Genomic DNA, 9,121 nt, shown 5'->3' on the forward strand with positions numbered 1-9,121 from the left:
TTTTTGTGGTCAAATACAATCGCTCTTTAGGTCAAATGTTGACTAAAATCTTTTATTTAAAAAAATAAGAATGCTACAGTGTCCATTTTATTTAATCATAACAAAGAGCACGTGGCGGGTGCGATCGATCAACAGGGATACTTACTTCACAATGGCACCACATTTTCTGATTTTTGAGGTCCCTATTTGTTTTGCTTACGGTTTTCATTGCTGTAACATGTGTAAGTAAGGCTGGTTTAAAATTTTTATAAATGTTTTAGGGATTTTGTATTAAGCGTCAATCAAAAGAGCCAAATATTGTATCCTTTTTCCAAACACTAGATCTTTGTGCAGAATCAGTGGAAATCTAGTACTAAATTCTTGTGCAAATTACTTTATTACTGACAGTAGTACAAATAGTAGTATAGTTCCTTGTTTAGACTAATTTATTACGGTAGTACAAATGATATTAAGGTAAGTCACTCGTCAGCTTTTTGGAAAAGTTCACGCAGAAGCTTTTACTTCAAAACTACTTATTAAAATTCAATTTTTATAACATATCTGAATTCAACAATGTAAATTTTTTAACATTCAATGAAAAAACTGCTCAAAAATCTACAAAGAAGCAAGATCTATGAGGGACTATTTCTTTTGGTGGAAGGATATTTAGCAGAAAATTCTGCAAATCTGCACATTTATAAAATTTAATGTAATGGAAATTTAGCCTCACATACTTTTACTCGGAGAATATTTTCCGTTTTGATATTGCTAAAAATATTTAATATAGGTCTTAATTTATATTTTTAGACTAAGTTTTATACCTTCCCTCAACAAACTTTTCCAAAAAATGAAAATATATTAAAGAAGTCAAGGTCAAATTTACACCATTTTTTGCCTGAAAATCACATATTTTGACAAATATTTCAAAATTAGCATCACTGACCCCACCTTTTTCTTTCATTATTTTAAACTACTCGATACTTGTGACTGATCAGCACTCAAGTCGTAAAAAGTTTGATATAAAAAAAATTTTTATTGCCTATTAAATTTTTCAATACCCCAGATATGTTATTTTTTAGTGCAAAAAGGTCACTCAATAATTTACGCGCATTAATTTGCAAGATTTGTTTAATGATAAATATTATTCAAACTATTTTACGTAAAATAAGATTATATTTATTGCCATGCTTACATCTAATCAAATATAATAAGGGTTAAAGTAATTAACCAAAGAGATGAAATTTAAGTGCAAAAAGGTCAACTTAAGTGTACCGTAGATCAGTAGGATGCACAATGACCCCCTATTTTCATTGCGATTTTGAGTTACACTTTATGAGTACTTATCCAAAATATACTTCTCAAAAAATCCTTGATATAAGAAATTTCAGGAGTGACTTACCTTAAGAAGACCATCATCAATTTAACATTTGTTTTTATTATTTTCACAATCATTACATGTATATTTTATTTTCTTTTAAACGAGTATATAATTTATTTCATGAGATTTAACATATTTCTTTTGTTTCAACAGTTAATTTTCTGAGGGAGAACACAATTCTTTTGGCTGGAGTTGGAGGAGGGGTTCTTACATTGATCTTAGTTGTCATAGTGGCGGTTATAATATGGGATATTAGAAGAAAAAGTAAGTGTAGTATACATTTATAACTATTTTAATTCTACAAATAAGTTTATGAAAACATGATTACTAAAATTATTCATAAAAATAAGATTGTTTGCTGTTCAGTGTGATAGCTATTCCATCAATGGTGGTGATTTAGTATACTGCTTATCACGTGAGCATAAATAGCCTTTTTTTCTCTCTCTCTCTCTCTCTCTCTCTCTCTCTCTCTCTCTCTCTCTCTCTCTCTCTCTCTCTCTCTGCATTATCAAATTGAAAATCAGAGTCAAAGAAAGGAATAATTAAAATGCATTCTACGAGACAAACAAATAAACAAATAAATGAGTAAGATTATGGTATTTAAGAAATAAGGTATCATTTTTTGAGTTTTATTGAGATGTAAAACGGGTTGGTCACGTGATCAAATCCCATAAAGCCCGAAGGGCTTTATGGAAGATTTGATCATGTGCCAACCCGTTTTACATCTCAATAAAACTCAAAAAATGATACCTTATTACTTATATTTACATTTGTGACTTATTCATACTTTATATTTGCCTGATTGTTACTTTTAACGTGTGAAATGAGTTATCTTTTCAAACCCAACGGCATGTATGTAATCCACTAAACGCGCGTCGACCCTTTATGACGTCACAGAGAAATTACGTCGAACGTTTATCCAAAACGCACATCTATGACCTCTTGACCCCATACCTGTATTTACACAGTTATAAAAACGCTTGCCTTTAGTAGTGTTATATAAAGGAAAACATTTGCAAATGTAAATATTATGAGATAAAGCCTAGATCGCCCAGGAACATCATGCTACCAGGAGCTTTTTGGGGAATCTAAAGTACAAATGAAATGATTGTAAATTGGACACATGAAATGGGGAAAACTTAAAAATGAGCATTACGAAATAATGGTGTAGAATTTAGTTTTCTACCATATTTACAAGTTTGCTATCCCCCATTTAACAAAAGGGTTATATCTCACGGATGACAACACCAGATCTTAATGTCCAAGGAAGGTAGCCATCTATATCAATAATGACAATGTAAACTACCAGTTACATCCAAACGAGATCAGATACGTGTATATACCTTTAAGTTACTGAAAAAAGATATACTTAATAAGTTGGAGAGCGAATAGCATAAGAAATTCTTAGTCATTTTTTTTAATTCTGGAAAAGGTAAAGAGATGCAGGGTTTTAGAGTTCACAATCAAAAGTCGGTGTATAGATTCCAGTTTTTGTTTCAATTGAACAACCGGAAAATCACATGTTATTTCCGTGAGCCTCAGGTAGAGAACAAAACACGGGCTTTTCCGTCAAGTCGATTAAAAACCGATGCTTTGACTTTTAACTTGGTTGACGAACGAGACCAAACAATTTTTGATTTTTGTTAAAATGCATTTTAATTGCAATTTGAGAGGTTAATGTAGTTAATAGATTAAAATAAACTTTCAGTATGTTATATTCAGGTTTGCTGTTAAGGGTTTTCTTGAAAGCAACACTTGTCAATGGCAGCTTATTAATATCAACATAATTTTTTTTATACTTTAATATTATTAATTCTATCTTTGTTTTTTCAGAGAGGCAAAAACACATTACACTAAACGGAAATCAGTGAGTAGATGGAAAGCGTTGGGGGACATTGATTTAGCTATAATGAATATTGAAAAATTTTGAAAATTTAGATTTTATAAATACAGATTAGGAAAACAACTGGGTATTTTTTATACTCCTGTATTTTGGGAAAACAACTGGGTATTTTTTATACTACTGTATTTGGAATATTTTGATTTTTTGATATGCCGTTAACAAAAGCAAATATTTAATAGATGTATTAAGAAATCTGTATGTGCATATAATTTATCCCTTTAGCTTAAAACAATTCTTCACCTCTGGTGATGCTAGTTCGTAAATGAAAGCATTGCATTATTTGAAATGATGCAAGAATGAAGTCATTATCACAATATATTATCTTTGATGCCGTGATTGAACAATGCAAGCTATTCATATAAAGTCAAATCAACTATTTCCCTTATTTTTAAACTGACTGATTATAATAATCAGAACTTGCAAAATTATACTTCTGTGAAAGGTTATGTTGAAAGCATTCTAGGAAAGGTTAAAACAGGATAAGCTTGTTTTAGATAATAAACTTACGTATTCTTTTTAAGTAACCAACAAGGAGAAGCAGAGAATTTGACGACGGTCCCATCTTCCGATGAACGAATTTACGCGAGACCGTTTTCGTTTGGCAATAACAATAACGGAAAAGGTTATATATTTATACATACACATGTACACCTACTTGTAATACAATTGAGTTCTTAGTTTTTATTTTGTCCATACTTTTACAGTTCTTAACAATATTAAAATTTTAGTGGAAGACAAATTCTTTACAATATAAAGATTTTAGTGGAAGACAAATATTAGTTTTATTGATGTCCTGTAACTATAATTTTTTTTTATCTTGGTAGCTTCTACAGAAGCCCAAAGATTAACAGATCGTGAAAAGCAAATTGAACTAGAACGTAGACAATGTGCAAGGTAAAGCTGAAAAGGTAGAATTCAAAGAGAAAAAAATCAAATACAGTTCATAAAATATTAGACGTGATCCATACACATATTGTCTATTTCAGCATGTACAGCTATGGAGGATTCTCAGTGAATGAGTTTCAAGATGATGAAATCATGTACGACAACCAATTTGCCCCAGAGTACAAATAATATTTAATACTATAATGACGTTTTCAATGCTTTATTTTGAAGCTTTTTTCATATCTCTATATGTATATAAACATATACCAAACAATTTCACCCTCTCACTCCAACAATTACACAAACTCACACAATGCGCTTTCTAAACTTAAATAATGAACATCAATGTTAACATACATGTAAAACACTTAATCATAAAACTTATCCAAAATGAAAACAAATGTAACAAAAAGTGAAGATATATAAAGAAAATACAATTTTGATTTTTCATCACTTGTACGCAATATCATACAGGGCCTATGAACTAATAAAGTATATTGTTCTTACATTGAAATATTTTTTCATGACGTTTTTGAAACAATCTTATTAACTAGTAAAAAAAAATACTTCTTTCTTAGAACAACCTTCATATTTTAAATACAAACTGTTGTAATAAGTATATCAATGAAATGTCGCAAGTAAAGTATGTAAGATTCACACCCTCCCACCCACCTCAACATCAACCCAACCCCATTCACTTAAATAATTTTTCTCTGATAAAATGATTATGTTTTTTAAAGAAATTTAATAAATTAATCAGTTTCGCCTTGTGGGGCATTATTTGACAAGAAATACGATTTTTTAATGAATGAATTTATAAAAGGTCTAAACAAGCATTCTACGATTCTTTTTATGATTAAATACTTTTAAACGCTATTACAGGGCGTGAAAGCTCCCAATAATGAAGTTCGTTTTCTCATGAATGGAATATCACATTTTTAAAAATCTAATATTTGTTTTATTGTTTAGACGTTTCGTGATTGAAAATTCAAATATAATCTGAAACAAAAAGTATATTCAATACAATAACTTTTAATTAATATCTTATACATACGTAATGATATAGATAGTAGATAATATTCAGGTTTTTTGTGGTTTGATAGCAAAATGGATTTTATAATACATGTATGAGTTGGACAAAATTATTTTATTTTCTAGCAAACGAATGAAAATAAAAAAAAAATTCTACCTGGCTGAAATAAATTCAAAATCTTGCTCCACTCACTGAATTTTCCATTTTGTAGGTTTTGCCCCTCTCTTATTCGAAACGCATTGTCATACCTAGTTGACGTGGGGTCAAAATTGTGGTGAATTAAAACTATTTGGAGGATTTATTTAAGTCTATTTCAGAATGGTTACTATGCTCTTGTTGTAAAACAATGATCGATGTCAAAAGATCTATAAACAATTCAAATCTGTGAAGAGGACATAACACGGATCCTTTGAATTAAATATAGTATACAAAGGCTTAATATTCAGTATGAAACAACATTAGTCAAAATACGAACCAGTGATATTTTAGATTTGCTACATGTAACAAGGTCATATAAGTACGACACACATTTTAAGAAATGTCTACTGTATACGAGATTTTTGAAATTCATAACCATATCACAGCAACAAAAACAAAATAGAAATTTAAAGTATTTATTGCATTCCCTCAAAGAAACCTTCCTTATATTTAATACAGAGATGAAGTCGTTTAATCCAGTCAAAAATACTTTTTGCAAGTTTTCTTTGGTATACCCCTTAAATTCTGAAACACAGCTGATCCCAGCGCTGACCATGATTAAAAACGCCTTCCAGAGAGAGAGAGAGAGAGAGAGAGCTTCTTTTAGTTTTGGAAACAAGAAAAGGTCACAAGGAGAAGGACCAGGTGAATATGCAGGGTGTGGAAGTTCTATAACTTTGTGTAGCTGTAAATAGTCTCGAGTAACCTTTGTTTTATAAGCAGTAGCATTGTCATGCAGAAGTTTAATGCCTCTCAAACTGGTATTAGGTCGTCTTTTTTGTATAAATTATTAAGTCTCGGAAGTATACTTGAAGAATACGTATTTCCAGTGACATTTCTGCCCTGTGGGACTACATATTGGACTACCAAGCCATTTAAGTTGAAAAATATTGCGTATAGAGCTTTCTTAGAAGTTTTCAAGTTCTTTTTGCAATTGTTGGACTCTTCATATTCTTTCCAATCCAAACTTGATTTTTTACTTTTCTTTCTGGCTGGATTAAAAAATGGATTCATGTTTCCTCATCTCTGGCATTGCTTCCTAGAGTCCATATTTTCAAACATTTTAAAAAATTTTTGGCACTTTTATAAACGATCCCTCCTCTGATCTTTGGTAAAAATATGTGGAATCCACCTTGCACAAATGTTACATAACTTTAATTGTCCCCCGCTTGAAAAGTGGGGGATTTTAATTTGGGTCTGTCCGTCTGTAACGCTTTCATTTCCACACAATATCTCAAGAACCCTTTGAGTTTTTGCAATGAATTTTTGCATAGCAACTCCCTATGGACTAAAAAAGAAGCCTAGTGATTTTGAGGTCAAAAGGCCAAAGGTCAACGTCATAAATTTGCGAATTCTGTCTCTTATAACACTTTCGTTTCCGCGCGATATCTCGAGAACCCTTTCAGCTTTTGCAATGAAATTTTAAATAACAACTCCCTGTGGCTTAAGGAAGACCCCTATTGATTTTGAGGTCAAAAGGTCAAAGTTCAAGGTCGTAAATGTATACATTCTGTCTGTATGAAACACTATCCTTTCCGGGCGATATTTCAAGAAGATTTTGAGCTTTTGCAATGTAATCTTATACCAAAACTCCCTAGGACCTCTCTTACCCCTCTCAAAGTGTCCCGCCCCGTTTGTTTTATTAGTATTTATTGTATTACATGTCACTATTTTTAGCACTGGGGCATTAGGAGAGTTATTACGTATAAAACAGGTTCTCGGCGGACTTTATATTCTTATTACATCTATTAGAACCGTTTAATAAAGATTAAATTAGACACCATTCATTGTGTAAAATTTTGACAATATCGAACGTGAATATATGTATGTGACTTCATCTTTGCATATAATTTGTTCCAGTGTAAAACAGTTCCCTGGTCTAGTGGTATGTCTCTTGCTTCACATGTGAGAGGGCCCGGGTTCGCATGCCGGACGATCCAATTTATTTTTTTTTTTCGAAATCCTTTTTTTTAAACTAAATTGAAGTATTCAGCATGTGAAATGAAAATTTTATGACGTTTGGCTTGTACAAACTCATAAAATCATCATTACAGTGTAATAAATATTCCATATAAAAAGAATCTTCTATACACATAATAAAGAATAAGCAATCAAATCTTTATATCCATATTGGCATATTTTATTTGCTTCAGTATACATGTATACATTTAATAATTCTACAAATTTAACCAAGGGGACCCGCCCCCCCCCCCTTCCCCCCGAACTGCGCATGGTTTACTTTTTCCCTAAGCGGGGGACACAAATTCTCTGAATTAGCTTGTTTAGGTTATAAAATAGTAAAAACACTGCCCGTTTAAATTCCTACACGTCTTGCTATTTCTTTGACGGTAAGTCGTGCATTTGTCGTAAGACTATCACGAATTTTGGAAATATTATTTATATTTGGTGACTGCTCTTGGTGGTCTTCTTGAATGAAATGAGTTTTACCATTCTTAACGGACCCACTGTATAACCAAACAGTTTCTTCATATATTTCATTCTGTTCTATACCAATGACATAACGGGCAAGAATTAACTTTCTAATTTCAAGTGACTCCAGACTTCGTGTTTTACAAATACATGTAATTGATGTTCCAGTGTATTCGGGTTGGTCAGTTGCAAATGTAAGTGTGTGTTTCAGAGTGCATGGACTTGTTCCAAATTTTGGCATAATGTCAATAAAAGATATATTCATTCATGGATGACCAGATCCCGAATCGAGTGATCTAATTTATATTGAAAACCATAAGAGACAAAAAATATTGTACGCCCCTCGTAAAATGTAATAAAAAAAGCCAGCAGAAAAATCGCGCAGACGCTAATGTGTTTTTTTTTTTTTTTTTTTTTTTTTTTTTTTTTACTTTTCATAAATAAGCAATGTATTATAATTTTTTGAAAGATATAACCTCATAACTGCAACGGTGTGTGAAATCAAATTGAATAATGTGCCTTAACGCGTTTTGAAAATTTGTTTGCACACACCGTTGCAGTTATGAGACAATATCTTTCAATAAATAATGACTCATTGCTTATATTTTTTAACTCAGCAAACATAAATAGATAACGAACAGTTTTTAAGATCAAAGTCCATAAAACAATACAACATAGAAGCAAAGCAAACACGGACCTCAAATATATCAGAGTTGGGATGAGGTGCCATGTAGGAGTGAGCATCCTCTGCTGACAGGTCACATCCGCTGTGTGCTACTTGTGATGATCGGGAAATAACGGAAAAATCCTTCGTCAATTCAGTGTGTACATGTACATAATAATAATGATAAGTATGAAAAACGTCAGTCAGCATCTGACTTACTGATAAATTGTATTTGCTGTCAAGGTCATGGTATCGACTATAGAACTTACGAAATTATGACTTTAAACGAGACTGCTGAAATTTTTGTTTATATGACTTTACAATGTCATATACAGCGGCTTTCAATGCATATATTATTGCAAATGGATTTATACATTGTAAGAGATCCTCGGTTGATTGTGCCAGCATATTTTGGTGTTTTTTTTTTTTTTTGGAGTTCAATATGGCTACAAAACATGATCAACTCAAATATTTGACGTGATTGATTTTTTTTACATGTAACTCTTGACTACAAATCGACATTAACTGTGCATCCTTTTCTCCCTGAATCTATTTCGGCATTAAAAAAACAAGGAATCGATGTTTCGATGTTGCGCCGCGTGGACATACCATTGCTTAAAAAACATCACAAAGATCTTTATTATAAATATA

At 31.6% G+C, this 9,121-nt stretch overlaps 1 long non-coding RNA gene across 1 annotated transcript; it reads left to right on the forward strand.

Annotated features, from left to right (window-relative positions):
* The first annotated feature begins 1,477 nt into the window (after positions 1–1,477).
* LOC134233362 (uncharacterized) lies at positions 1,478–4,376 on the forward strand. Its single transcript, XR_009984979.1, has 5 exons — positions 1,478–1,621; positions 3,191–3,224; positions 3,782–3,882; positions 4,085–4,154; positions 4,247–4,376. It is a non-coding gene; the product is annotated as an uncharacterized LOC134233362 (long non-coding RNA).
* Positions 4,377–9,121: the final 4,745 nt, after the last annotated feature.

The sequence above is a fragment of the Saccostrea cucullata genome, unplaced genomic scaffold (genome assembly GCF_032062105.1).
Source record: "Saccostrea cucullata isolate Sc308-1 unplaced genomic scaffold, CSIRO_AGI_Scuc_v1 ctg636, whole genome shotgun sequence".
Lineage (NCBI taxonomy): Eukaryota > Metazoa > Mollusca > Bivalvia > Ostreida > Ostreidae > Saccostrea > Saccostrea cuccullata.